Source organism: Capsicum annuum, chromosome 11, assembly GCF_002878395.1.
Source record: "Capsicum annuum cultivar UCD-10X-F1 chromosome 11, UCD10Xv1.1, whole genome shotgun sequence".
Classification (NCBI taxonomy): Eukaryota; Viridiplantae; Streptophyta; class Magnoliopsida; order Solanales; family Solanaceae; genus Capsicum; species Capsicum annuum.
The window spans coordinates 4,828,039-4,839,272 of NC_061121.1; the positions used below are offsets into that span (position 1 = coordinate 4,828,039).

Here is an 11,234-nt window from a genome sequence, read left to right on the forward strand (position 1 = left end):
CTAAGGAGAAAGTGAATAACTTTCATTTGACCAAAGAGTACTTGTGGTGGAGTTGAAGCAGTAAGTAGTCCATCATTGTTAATTAAAGATTTTGAGTCCTGAGTGTGTGGTTGCCTTTATAAGTGAAAATTTTGGAATGAAACTAAAATTAGTCGAATTTTAATACGAATATCAAATACTAAATGAGAATTTAAAAAAAAAAATATTTGACGATCTCCTGGAGTTTGTTGAGGATAGACAAAAAAATAAAGACAAAAAGGTTATGAATACTAAAGAGAATGTTTTGTGATTCATAGCTTCAAAAGATATATGGTGAAAAAGGAATTTATTTATTACAAGATATATGTTGTATATGATGAGGCGCTTAATTAATAAAAAATAAGCTTATATGGTGACCCTTTTATAATAATCCTCAAGGGAACAACGATAAGGAATTCACAAATGTATGGACCATTTAATCTTAAAGACTTTTCTTGAGAGATTTTTATTATTATAGACCATTTAATCTTAGATTTTTCTTGAGAGATTTTTATTTCATATTAAGGATGTTATATGCAAAATACTTTATACTATTAGGTAAATTAAATTTGCTATTGCCGGTTATTTAATTTTCTCTTTTTTAATTTTTATGTAAAAAAAATGAATAACATGCAATAGTAGATTAAGTTTACCTATAGTGTTGAATATTTTATATGATGACGATGCATAAAAGTTAAACTTTTATTATAATTGTGGAGTGATATAAATAATTTTGAGATTATTTGTCTTAAAACATATTAAATCAATAAATGCATGACATATGTTTCGAGATACTATGAACTCTCACTAAATCATGAGCTATATATATATATATATATATATATATATATTCACTCTATTAAATTAGTTAATTACGGAAAGTTACATTATTTGATGTAAACAATCGTATTACCTCCTACAAGAGAGTATTATTTGAAAAAAAATGAAAAATTAAAATAAAAAAGTTTTAAACGTATAAAAGAAATATCGTTTTTCGAAAAATAAATGAACAGAAATAGTAACAACAACGGCAACATATCCAATGTACTTTCACATGATGAGGTTTAGGGAGGATGGAGTGTACACAAACCTAACCTCTACCTCAGACATGAAATAGAGAGTTTGTTTAATTTATAGACCTCCGACTCAAAGCGGGAGCAATCTAGAAAAATACGTAATGAAAATATAAGCGATAAAAAATAATTAAAACAATAGATAGTATCAGAATAACACTACAACAAATACTATGTACAAGCAAATTACATGAAATAATAAATAGTACTAACAGAAATTAAATAACAAGAAACTACGAGTGTAGTTAATTTCACGACTACTACCAAGGACAATAAGACGATGCACTCCTATCTACAAACCTTGTGCCCTAATATGCGTCATCCATAGATTTTTATATTTAAGTTCATGTCTTCGATAAGTTGCAACTCCATCATGTTCTGTCTAATCACATATAAATATGATGAAAAACAATAATATATATATATATATATATATATATATATATATATATATATATATTATTTTTGCTTAAGAAAATATCATAAAAGTGAAAGTCGTGTGGGGTTTTAAAACTACCTTTCTTTTTCCATTTTTTTTTTTGTTTCTTTTAGGGGCTTGGCTGGGTCTTGTGAAATTAATGGTTGTGATATTTTATTCAACTTGCGATATTATATCTTTGAAAGATAATTAATATAAAGATATTTTTAATAGACTAGTAAAAAAAAATAGTATCGTAGATATTGAAATTTTATCGATTTAATTTTAAAAGGGATTCTATAATATGAGTTCAATTTATATTCAAAATTTGAAGTTTCAATTGGATTTTTTGGAGGTTATTTTACTGTAAATTCTAATTTCTAGCTCACGCACAGAAAAAGGGACATATATTGCTTATAAGGCAAATCAAACACGTCATAAACTATTGGGTACTCAAAAAGAGATCAAGATTTCTAATATCTCATAAAATTTAGGATATTTATAATTGATCAAGACGTCAAATGTTATCTTTCTAAACTTTATTCGCAGATTAAATATACCACACCCTCGAGGAGGTCATATCACTAAAAGATTATCACTTTACGTTGAGTAATTGATATCATAATCACTCAATTTTATTTTGTCTCCAAGAATCATTTAATTTTAAATAATCGATCATCATACTCAATTAACTTTGTTTTATCTTTTAAAATATAATTAATAAGCTACTGTATGCTACCTCTTTTGTTAAATTAAAAAAATAAAAAGAAGAAGAAGAAGAAAGTAATGTGTGGGATTATTCAACTGTTTGAAAAATCAACCTTTATTTTTCCATTTTTTTTTTCTACTAGGGTTTGAATTGGACTTTGACATCAAACAAATTTTCATTTGGTTCACTTTATATGTGCCTAAGTGGCTCTACTGCCTTACCACCAAAGAATGTGGTGCAGTGGATGAGGTTGCTTCTTTCTTAATCAGAGTTCTCAAGTTCGAATCCTGAATATAAAAAAATTCTTGGTAGGGAGTACTACCCTCAAATGGACCCTACCCGGCACTAATCTAAATTAGTCGAACTTCAATATAGATACCGAATGGGAAACCTAAAAAAAAAAAGCTCTATTGTCTTACTCAATGACAACGAATAATAGATACACGTATTGCCAAATCCGGATTAATCAAACTCTAATGCGAATACCAAACACCGGGTGGAAACCCCCCAAAAAAAAAAGTGGCTCTAATGTCTTGCTCAATGACAATGATAATAGATACACGTATCCAAGTGATTACACATCAATTCTGATAATTTATCATAGCTAAATAATAAATTAAAATAATAACATGTGAATTTTATCTCCTAAATTTTGTATGGACATCTTTATGATTCACTTTTTTTTTAATCCAGTCTCAATAATAATTACATTTTTTTATATTTAGTAGTAATAATTTAACTTTAAAATGTTTTTCCTTGATGAAACGATTTATGACCACATAATCATATAATATGACTTCTTTTAAATCACAAATTTTAACAGTCAAATTAACTTATATAAATTGAGACTGACGGAGTAATTTGTATGCTGAATTTTGTTGTGTGCGCTGAAAAATTAAAGATAGGGAATGATTTCACTTAATAAAGCACATACTAATATTAAAATGAGGTGTTAGCATGTTATTATGTTTGTCCAAATATTTAAAATTTGTGTATTTGGAAAAATATCTTTTATCGAAAGTGTTTTTCGAAAACATTAATTTCGAAAAGTAACCATCTGCACCTTAAAAGACTAAAGATGATGTAATAAAGCACAAGTTAATATGAGTTGATTAGGGGAAATAAGGCGTTACTCTATTAGACTAAATATTTAAAAATTGTTTATTTTGAAAAGTAATTTTTATCAGAAATATTTTCTAAAAAAATACTTTTAAAAAGCAGTAATTTGTATTTGATTGATCAATTTGTAAAGCACTTCAATCCATATTGGAGCAATGCATCAATAAAATTACCTTTTCATTTATATCAATGTATTATGCATTAATTTTTACATATACATTTGAGAAAAAACTACATTTTTTTTAGTTTTTGAAAAACCTCTTTGATTATTGCTCAAAACAAAAAATAGTAATACCCTTTTTTTCTCAGAAGTTCCATCAAACTTTCCTTGTAGGAAACACATTAGCTAAGAGAAAAAAACTTAGTTGTATATTACAATACCATAAAAATAAGGAAAAAAGGTTCTATATATACCTAAACTTTGGCGAATTTTGTTGTAACACGCCTTAACTTTGCGGGAGTTATATAAACTTTGGCGAAATTTGTTGTAACACGCCTCAACTTTGCGGGGGTCCTATGACCCCCTCGATTATTTATTATCATATTTCTATGACATATATTTGTCTAGCTATCCCACTGCGTGAATACACACACATTGAGCTTGTATGGATCTGAAGTGGTCCAACTGAACAAATATATGTCATAAAAATACGGTAATAAATAGTCCAGGGGGTCATATGACCCCGAAAAGTTGAAGCGTGTTACAATAAATTTCGCCAAAGTTCAGATATATTTCTGACTCTTTTCCCTAAAAATAATTGAGTGAAGTATTTTTCTTCTACTTCCCAAGAATGGCCTATTTCTATGGCTACTTTTGTTAGCAAGTTCCACTTTAAACGGACTAAAAACAAGGACTAAATTGAATGATCATTCAAAAGGGGCTAACACTTCTGGCCATCTTCAACATGAACTCAGGTACAAGGCGTTTTCTTGGAGTAATTGATATTACTATAGTAAGGAGTTTTACACCGTAGTCACAAATACAATATTCAAAGTGACTATCACACACTCAAAAAAAATAAACTCTTTTGACTCCCACCTTACTAAAATACGAATTTTATACCGTAGTCACAAATACAATATTCAAAGTGACTACTACACACTCATTCACGAAAATGATATTTGCGATTGGTGGTACTATATTCGGTAAAAATAAAATATCCGGAGTAAAGTACGAGGTAGCAAAATTCAACGATGCAGTTACACAAGGTCCCAACAAGTGGCGTCAAAGCCAGTTGTTCTGTTGTAGTGAGAAAATTAACCCCGGTTTTCCCAACAATTTTATGGGCTACCTTTCCATAATACGTGCAGCCACTATGTTCTACGATTAATTAACTAGATTCATTCTGCTCCATAGTTATTTGTATCTACCTATAAGAGAGCAATCAAGATCATCTATCTCCATTCTTGGTTATTTGATTACGCCTGTGACTTGCGTTGATGCAACAATAAGTTTCACAACGAAAAATCTGATATACATGATATATGATGGGTAGAGGGTCCACAGACAAACAAGAAAAGTCCCAATGAATTGGATAGATAGGGTTGGCGGTGGAAGATACTTGAGGAAAACGAGGTGTCTGTACTGAAAGTAAGACAGATGTGGTTAAGAAAGTGGACCTCGGGCACGATTTAACCTCAAAAATCAGCTCATGAGATGAGGAATGCCCAAAACCATATAAAGAGGCAACCGTCGATTTCCCTTATAGGACACTTAGCACTTCCTTGTATGAATGGGATGGATATCTAGGGCTTAAGACAATATAACATCATAATACAAAGGCCCAACAGCAGATAAACCAAGAATTTGGGAGACTCTGACTTTGGTGCCTTGCTAAGAAATGTTCTTTGGACCTAACTCAACCTCAAAAGCTAGCTTACGAGGGGGATTGCGCAAGACAATATAAAGATATAACAACTCATTCTCTTCAACCAATGTTTTACGCGGGCTCTACATGAAATGCTGTTAGTAATTATCATATACTAAGGAAATCTTCGACCAGTCAAATAGTCAACAACAACAACAAAAAACTCAGTGTATTCCCACAAATTGAGGTCTGGAGAGGATAAAATGTACGCAGTCCATACCGCTACCTCCGAAGAAGTAGAGAGGCTGTTTCCGATAGACCCCCGGCCCAGAATAGAGAATAGTACACAAGGTCGTAATGGAACATGAAACAGGATGGATGACATAACAGAAATAAGGAATAAGAAATAATAAAATAGATATCAGAGAAATACGGGCAATTTGAAATAAGAAATAAGAGATAGGACACCCACCTTGTAGTAATATACACTTACAGACCAAAGACACCCACCACACCCAAGCTCTCCTGACCAGAGGCTCCTACTAATGGACACAATCCTAGGATTACTAACCCGGCGACACAAGAGCTCTCCTAACACCTTGCTACAACCCACACACTCACCCTAGCCTTCTACCCTTATCCGCGACCTCCACACCTTCCTATCTAGGGTCATGTCCTCAGTAAGCTGTAGCTGCTCTATGTCATATTTAATCACTTTCCTCCGGTATTTCTAAAATAAATCATCTCTTTCCAGATTCCCACTTATGGAGAACTTGAAACTATTAAGCATAAAAAGTTACTCCCTCCGACCCGATTTATGTGAAACCCTTCCATTTTAGTCCAATCCAAAAAGAACGTCACATTTCTATATTTAGTAACTGAATTGTATGCGGGGCAGTTATAGCAACAGTAAATAAGTACATAAAGGGGAGGTTCAAACCTGAATCACATGGAATGGAATAATCTGCAGTACCATGGAAAAGGACAATAGGAGGAAGAAGAGAAACAGCATTTTTAGCGTTTGGGTCCTATGCCATTACTTCTGGTGAGTATCGTCTTAGACCTTGTTCCCCTTCCATGATGCTGTGCAAGTGCCAAAAACAATATCAGCGACATGTACTGGAAAGTTTTGGATAGCAGTATGCATTCGTAAAAGCATACATATAGTACCAGAAGTGATCAGTAATATATCTACCTTAGAAAAATTGAACGGTACAAACCTCGGCTATGGAAGTGATCAACAAGCTTAAGGAAATTATACCTGCTCATGTGTTAAAAATGGAGTATTAGTTCAATCAATTCCGCTATCGAGAAAAGAAAAGCGATTACTTCATTTATCAATTTGCCGGTGACCTTATTAAAGAACTTATAGCTTCTATAGCAACAATTCCTAAGAACACACTTCTGAATAAACAAGTAAAATTTTGAACTCTAAAAGAAATGACATTGATTTCGCAAGTTGATGGAAAATCGTACGCAAAGATTATGAAATTAATTTCATGGATTATAATGAACTTCTTATATCATTCAACAGCAACAAAAATACACAGTGTAGTATCACAAAGTGGGGTCTTGAGAGAATAGAGTATACGCAGACGTTACCCGTACCTCAGAGGTAGAGAGGTTGTTTCTCATAGGCAGTGGCGAAGTCAGAATTTTCACTAATGGGTTCACAAGTGAACATACGAACTAACCAAAAAGGGTTCAACATCTGTCACACCCCTTTTACGTACTCCAAAAAAAATGGTTATAATTTAATGTTCGAAAGAGTTTTATTATTTAAGTGACAAGAAATGAAAATTTGTTTTGGAAAAGGATTATTAACATTTTTTATTCAGAGTCGCTACTTGACATAATCTGGTGTGCCAAGCCACCATTGGAAAATCCTTTTCAAAATCATTTGACTCTTTAAACTGGTTTGCGAGCAGAGATTCCAGCTAAGGAATTCTGTTGACCGAGGGAAGGTGTTAGGCACCCCTCGATCCCGTGGTTGAACCACGGTCGCTTGGTAGAGTGTATCGACTATTTTTTTGACACTAAGAAATGTATAAACCACACAAAAGTACGTAAAATAATCAAACAATAAACAAAATAAAACAATCCAAAATGTAAAGTCCAGTCCAATTATACAGTCCAAAAATAGAAAAATACGAAAATATAAATCCTATTCTAAATTAAATCTAGACTAAGCTCCAATGTCTTACCCAATGCCGCGGGCCTTCATCACGATTATTTTTTTGCCGACATGATACATCGGGGCATTCCCCGGTGAATAAGTATAGAAGACCTCGGGGCATTCCCCGGCTAAATAAATACATTTGAATCGAATGCAATAAAGTAGAAAACATTCAACACATACTCCTCATTCAAACATCCAACGAAACACTTATTTCTAAATTTTGCCTATCCGAACCTACATTTGCCTATCTATTTCAACAAAATTCATGCTTATTCCAAATTAAACCGCTAATAATGAATTAAAACTAATACGTATTCACTTTTATCAATTTTAATTCTGCCCCAAACAATCAATTTTAATTCTCCAAATGAGATATCATTTCATCACGCAATCCATAATCAATCCACAATCAAGGGAATCAAATACCAAACCAGAACAACAACAATTCACATCATTACGAATCAACCAACATACAATATTAGAATCAATGCATCGGATACCATCAACAATGAAACAAAAAAGGTAAAGAGTAGAATTAGACCTCGATGACGACTTTATTTCAAATATCAGTCAATCAAAAGACGGAATCCGCGTACCGAAGAACCTCAATTCGAACCTCGACTACGAACTTTTCAAATCAGTTAAGAAACAACCTAGAAATACGATAACCCAAATCCTGACCCGAGCAAAATAGATCTTTTGTTGGGCAGCAAACCAGAGCAAAGGTCGAGATATTTTCCACGATCAAAAACTCGAACTCCATAGCTCAAACTTATACCGACAATAAAGGAAAAAAAAAACTAGCAATTTTCGTTACTTTGTTTGTAAAATTTTGTGAATGTAAGCCGATTTTCCTTAATCTCTCACCTTTTTCTCTTCAAGACCGAACACCCATTTGTAGAGGTAGATTCGGACTTTAAAAGTCCAGATTTGAAATAAAAATTTCAATAATCTCCGGAGGAAGGGGGATTTGAAATTCAAATTCAAATCCCCTCAATGACTTGTCAATCCGTTATTTTCACAGATTTGGAACAACTATTTCTGATATGATTGTCGGTGTTGCTTTGGCAAAGCTGAAAGAGAAAGTCATGTATTCTGGGTGTGTATATTCTATTCTGAGGTCTGAGTATCTGTTGTGCTGCTGTGTGTATCTATTTAAAAAAAAATAGAAGAAGAGAGTGATGGGGTCCTCTGTGTAGGTTTCGTTGGGAGCAAGAAAAAAAGAAAAAAAAAAGGTTTCCTGGTGGGTGTAATTCAGTAAAGGTGACAGTGAGAATTATGTTCAAAAAATGATGAGGATTTTTTGTATTTGGCGTGAATGTTGGATGAAGATGATTGTGTTTGCTGTGAGGTCCATTCTCTAGATGAAGTCGATGATGACCTTTTTCTTATTGTATATATGGATGATGATGATGATGATGTGGTGTGATGTGGTTTATTTTGATTGGATGGGTTGTTAGGATAAGATGTAGGGGTTAGGATAGGATAGAATTTGTTAGGGAGCTTGTTATTTTTTGTATTTTGTAAGGGTATAATAACATGGATGAGGGTACACGGTAGGATAAAATAAAAATGGGTAAAAGTGAATAAAAATTGAACTTTAAGAGGACGAAATCACGTGTCTACATCATGCCCCCTTTGGATGTAAACACATGGTGTTTTCATACAAAGCAGTAGACAACGAGGCGGAATTTTGTCCTGATCTTTATTTAAAAGCACGGAGCAAGAGGAAGGAGGAAAATTAGGTCTTGACTTAGGACATCCTACCCACCCAAGTTATGAGGGGATCAAGTGACAAGTATCTCAAATGATTGGAAGGAGATGGACTATACCGAGTTGGAGAGTCGAGTGAGGTTCCATCGAGGTTCCGGTCCACGGCTTTGTCATTACATCAAAAAATAAAAATTACAACTTAAAACATAAATGAAATTACAAAATCCTATTTATACAACTTCTGTTGGCTCATGACTCGACTTTCATCACCCTATTCTTCAGGTGGGCTCCTGACTTGCAATTTCTTTCAACTTGTTGCTTGGCTTTCAATTGCTTCGCTTATGCTTGACTTTTCGCTTCTTCACCCTATTCTCCAGGAAGGCTTCTGACTCGCTATTTCATCACTTTGTTGCTTGACTTTTCATTTCTTCACTCTGTTCTCCAGCGGGCTCCTGAAATCACATCAAAACTAAAAAGAAAATTATCCCCAAACGAATATTATTGTAAAGAGAAATTTCGTTTATTTGCCAGAAAAGTAAAGTTTCAAAAACAGAACTTGAATTTTTGCCCCAGTTTATCCTCAGAAGACTTTTGAAAAAGTCACATCATACCTACTTGCATGTTGCAATGATGAATCAAGACTCTGACTAAGAAATGCATCTCTTAAGAGTAAAACTAAATAACCAAGACTAGGAAGTGAATCTCCTAAGAATTAAAGTGAGGGATTCTAATTAGAAAGTGCGCCTTCTAGAGATACAAGTTCAAATTAAAAGTGTGTCACCTAAAAAATGAAAACTAGCAAGGAAGTGCGTCTCCTAAGGATTAAGTACAATAACTCGACTAGAAAGTGCATCTTCTAGGAATCAAGACTTAAGTTAGAAAGCATCACCAATGTTGCTTGAATTATCAAAATAAGGAAGTGCATTTCCTTACCAACGCCTCTTGAATTACTCAAACAAGGAAGTGTGTTTCCTTACAAATGTTTCTTGAATTGCCTAAGCCAGGAAGTGCATCTCCTTACAAATGTTGCTTGAATTACCCCAAACAAGGAAGTGCATCTCCTTATCAAATGTCGTTTGAATTACCCAAACAAGGAAGTGTGTCTCCTTACCAATGTTGCTGGAATTACCCGAACAAGGAAGTGCGTCTCCTTACAAATGTTGCTGGGATTATCCGAACAAGGAAGTGCGTCACCTTACAAATATTGCTTGAATTGTCAAAACAAGGAAGTGCGTCCCCTTATAAATGTTGTTGGAATTAACCAAACAAGAAAGTGCGTCTCCTTACAAATGTTGCTTGAATTACCAAACAAGGAAGTGCATCTCTTTACAAATGTTTGCTTGAATTTCCCACACAAAGAAGTGCATCTCCTTACAAATATCGCTTGAATTACCAAACAAGAAAATGTGTTTCCTCACAAATGTTGCTGGATTTACCAAATAAGGAAGTGCGTCTCCTTACAAATGTTGCTCAAATTTCCCACACCAGGATTATCATAAGGCAGTATTTCATTTTTGAAAGCGTGGTCCCATTTTTCAGGAGGAACCCAAACAGAAAGTAAAATCTCATTTTGCAAAAGGATCCTGAACAGAAAGTAAAATCCCATTTTTCAGGAGGGTCCTGAACATAAAGTAAAATCCCATTTTTCAGAAGGGTCCTGAACTGAAAGTAAATTCCCATTCTTCAGGAGAGTCCTGAATAGAAAGTAAAATCTCATTCTTCAGAAGGGTCCTGAGCATAAAGTAGAATCCCATTTTTCAGGAGGGTCCTGAACAGAAAGTAACTCTCATTTTTTAGAAGGGTCCTGAACTGAAAGTAAATTCTCGCTTTTCAGGAGGGTCCTGAGCAGAAAGTAAAATCCCATTCTTCAGGAGGGTCCTGAGCATAAAGTAGAATCCCATTTTTCAGGAAGGTCCTGAACATAAAGTAAAATCACATTCTTCAGGAGGGTCCTGAGCATAAAGTAGAATCCCATTTTTCAGGAGGGTCCTGAACATAAAGTAAAATCCCATTTTTCAGGAGGGTCCTGAACATAAAGTAAAATCTCATTTTTTAGGAGGTTCCTGAACATCAAGTAAAATCCCATTCTTCAGGAGGGTCCTGAGCATAAAGTAAAATCCCATTTTCCCTCTTGAACAGAAAGTAAAATCTCATTTTTCAGGAGGGTCCTGAACATAAAGTAAAATCCCATTTTTCC

At 33.8% G+C, this 11,234-nt stretch overlaps 1 pseudogene; it reads right to left on the bottom strand.

The window, feature by feature from the left end:
- Positions 1–4,079: 4,079 nt before the first annotated feature.
- LOC107846801 overlaps positions 4,080–11,234 on the bottom strand; it is an 18,699-nt pseudogene continuing 11,544 nt past the window's right edge.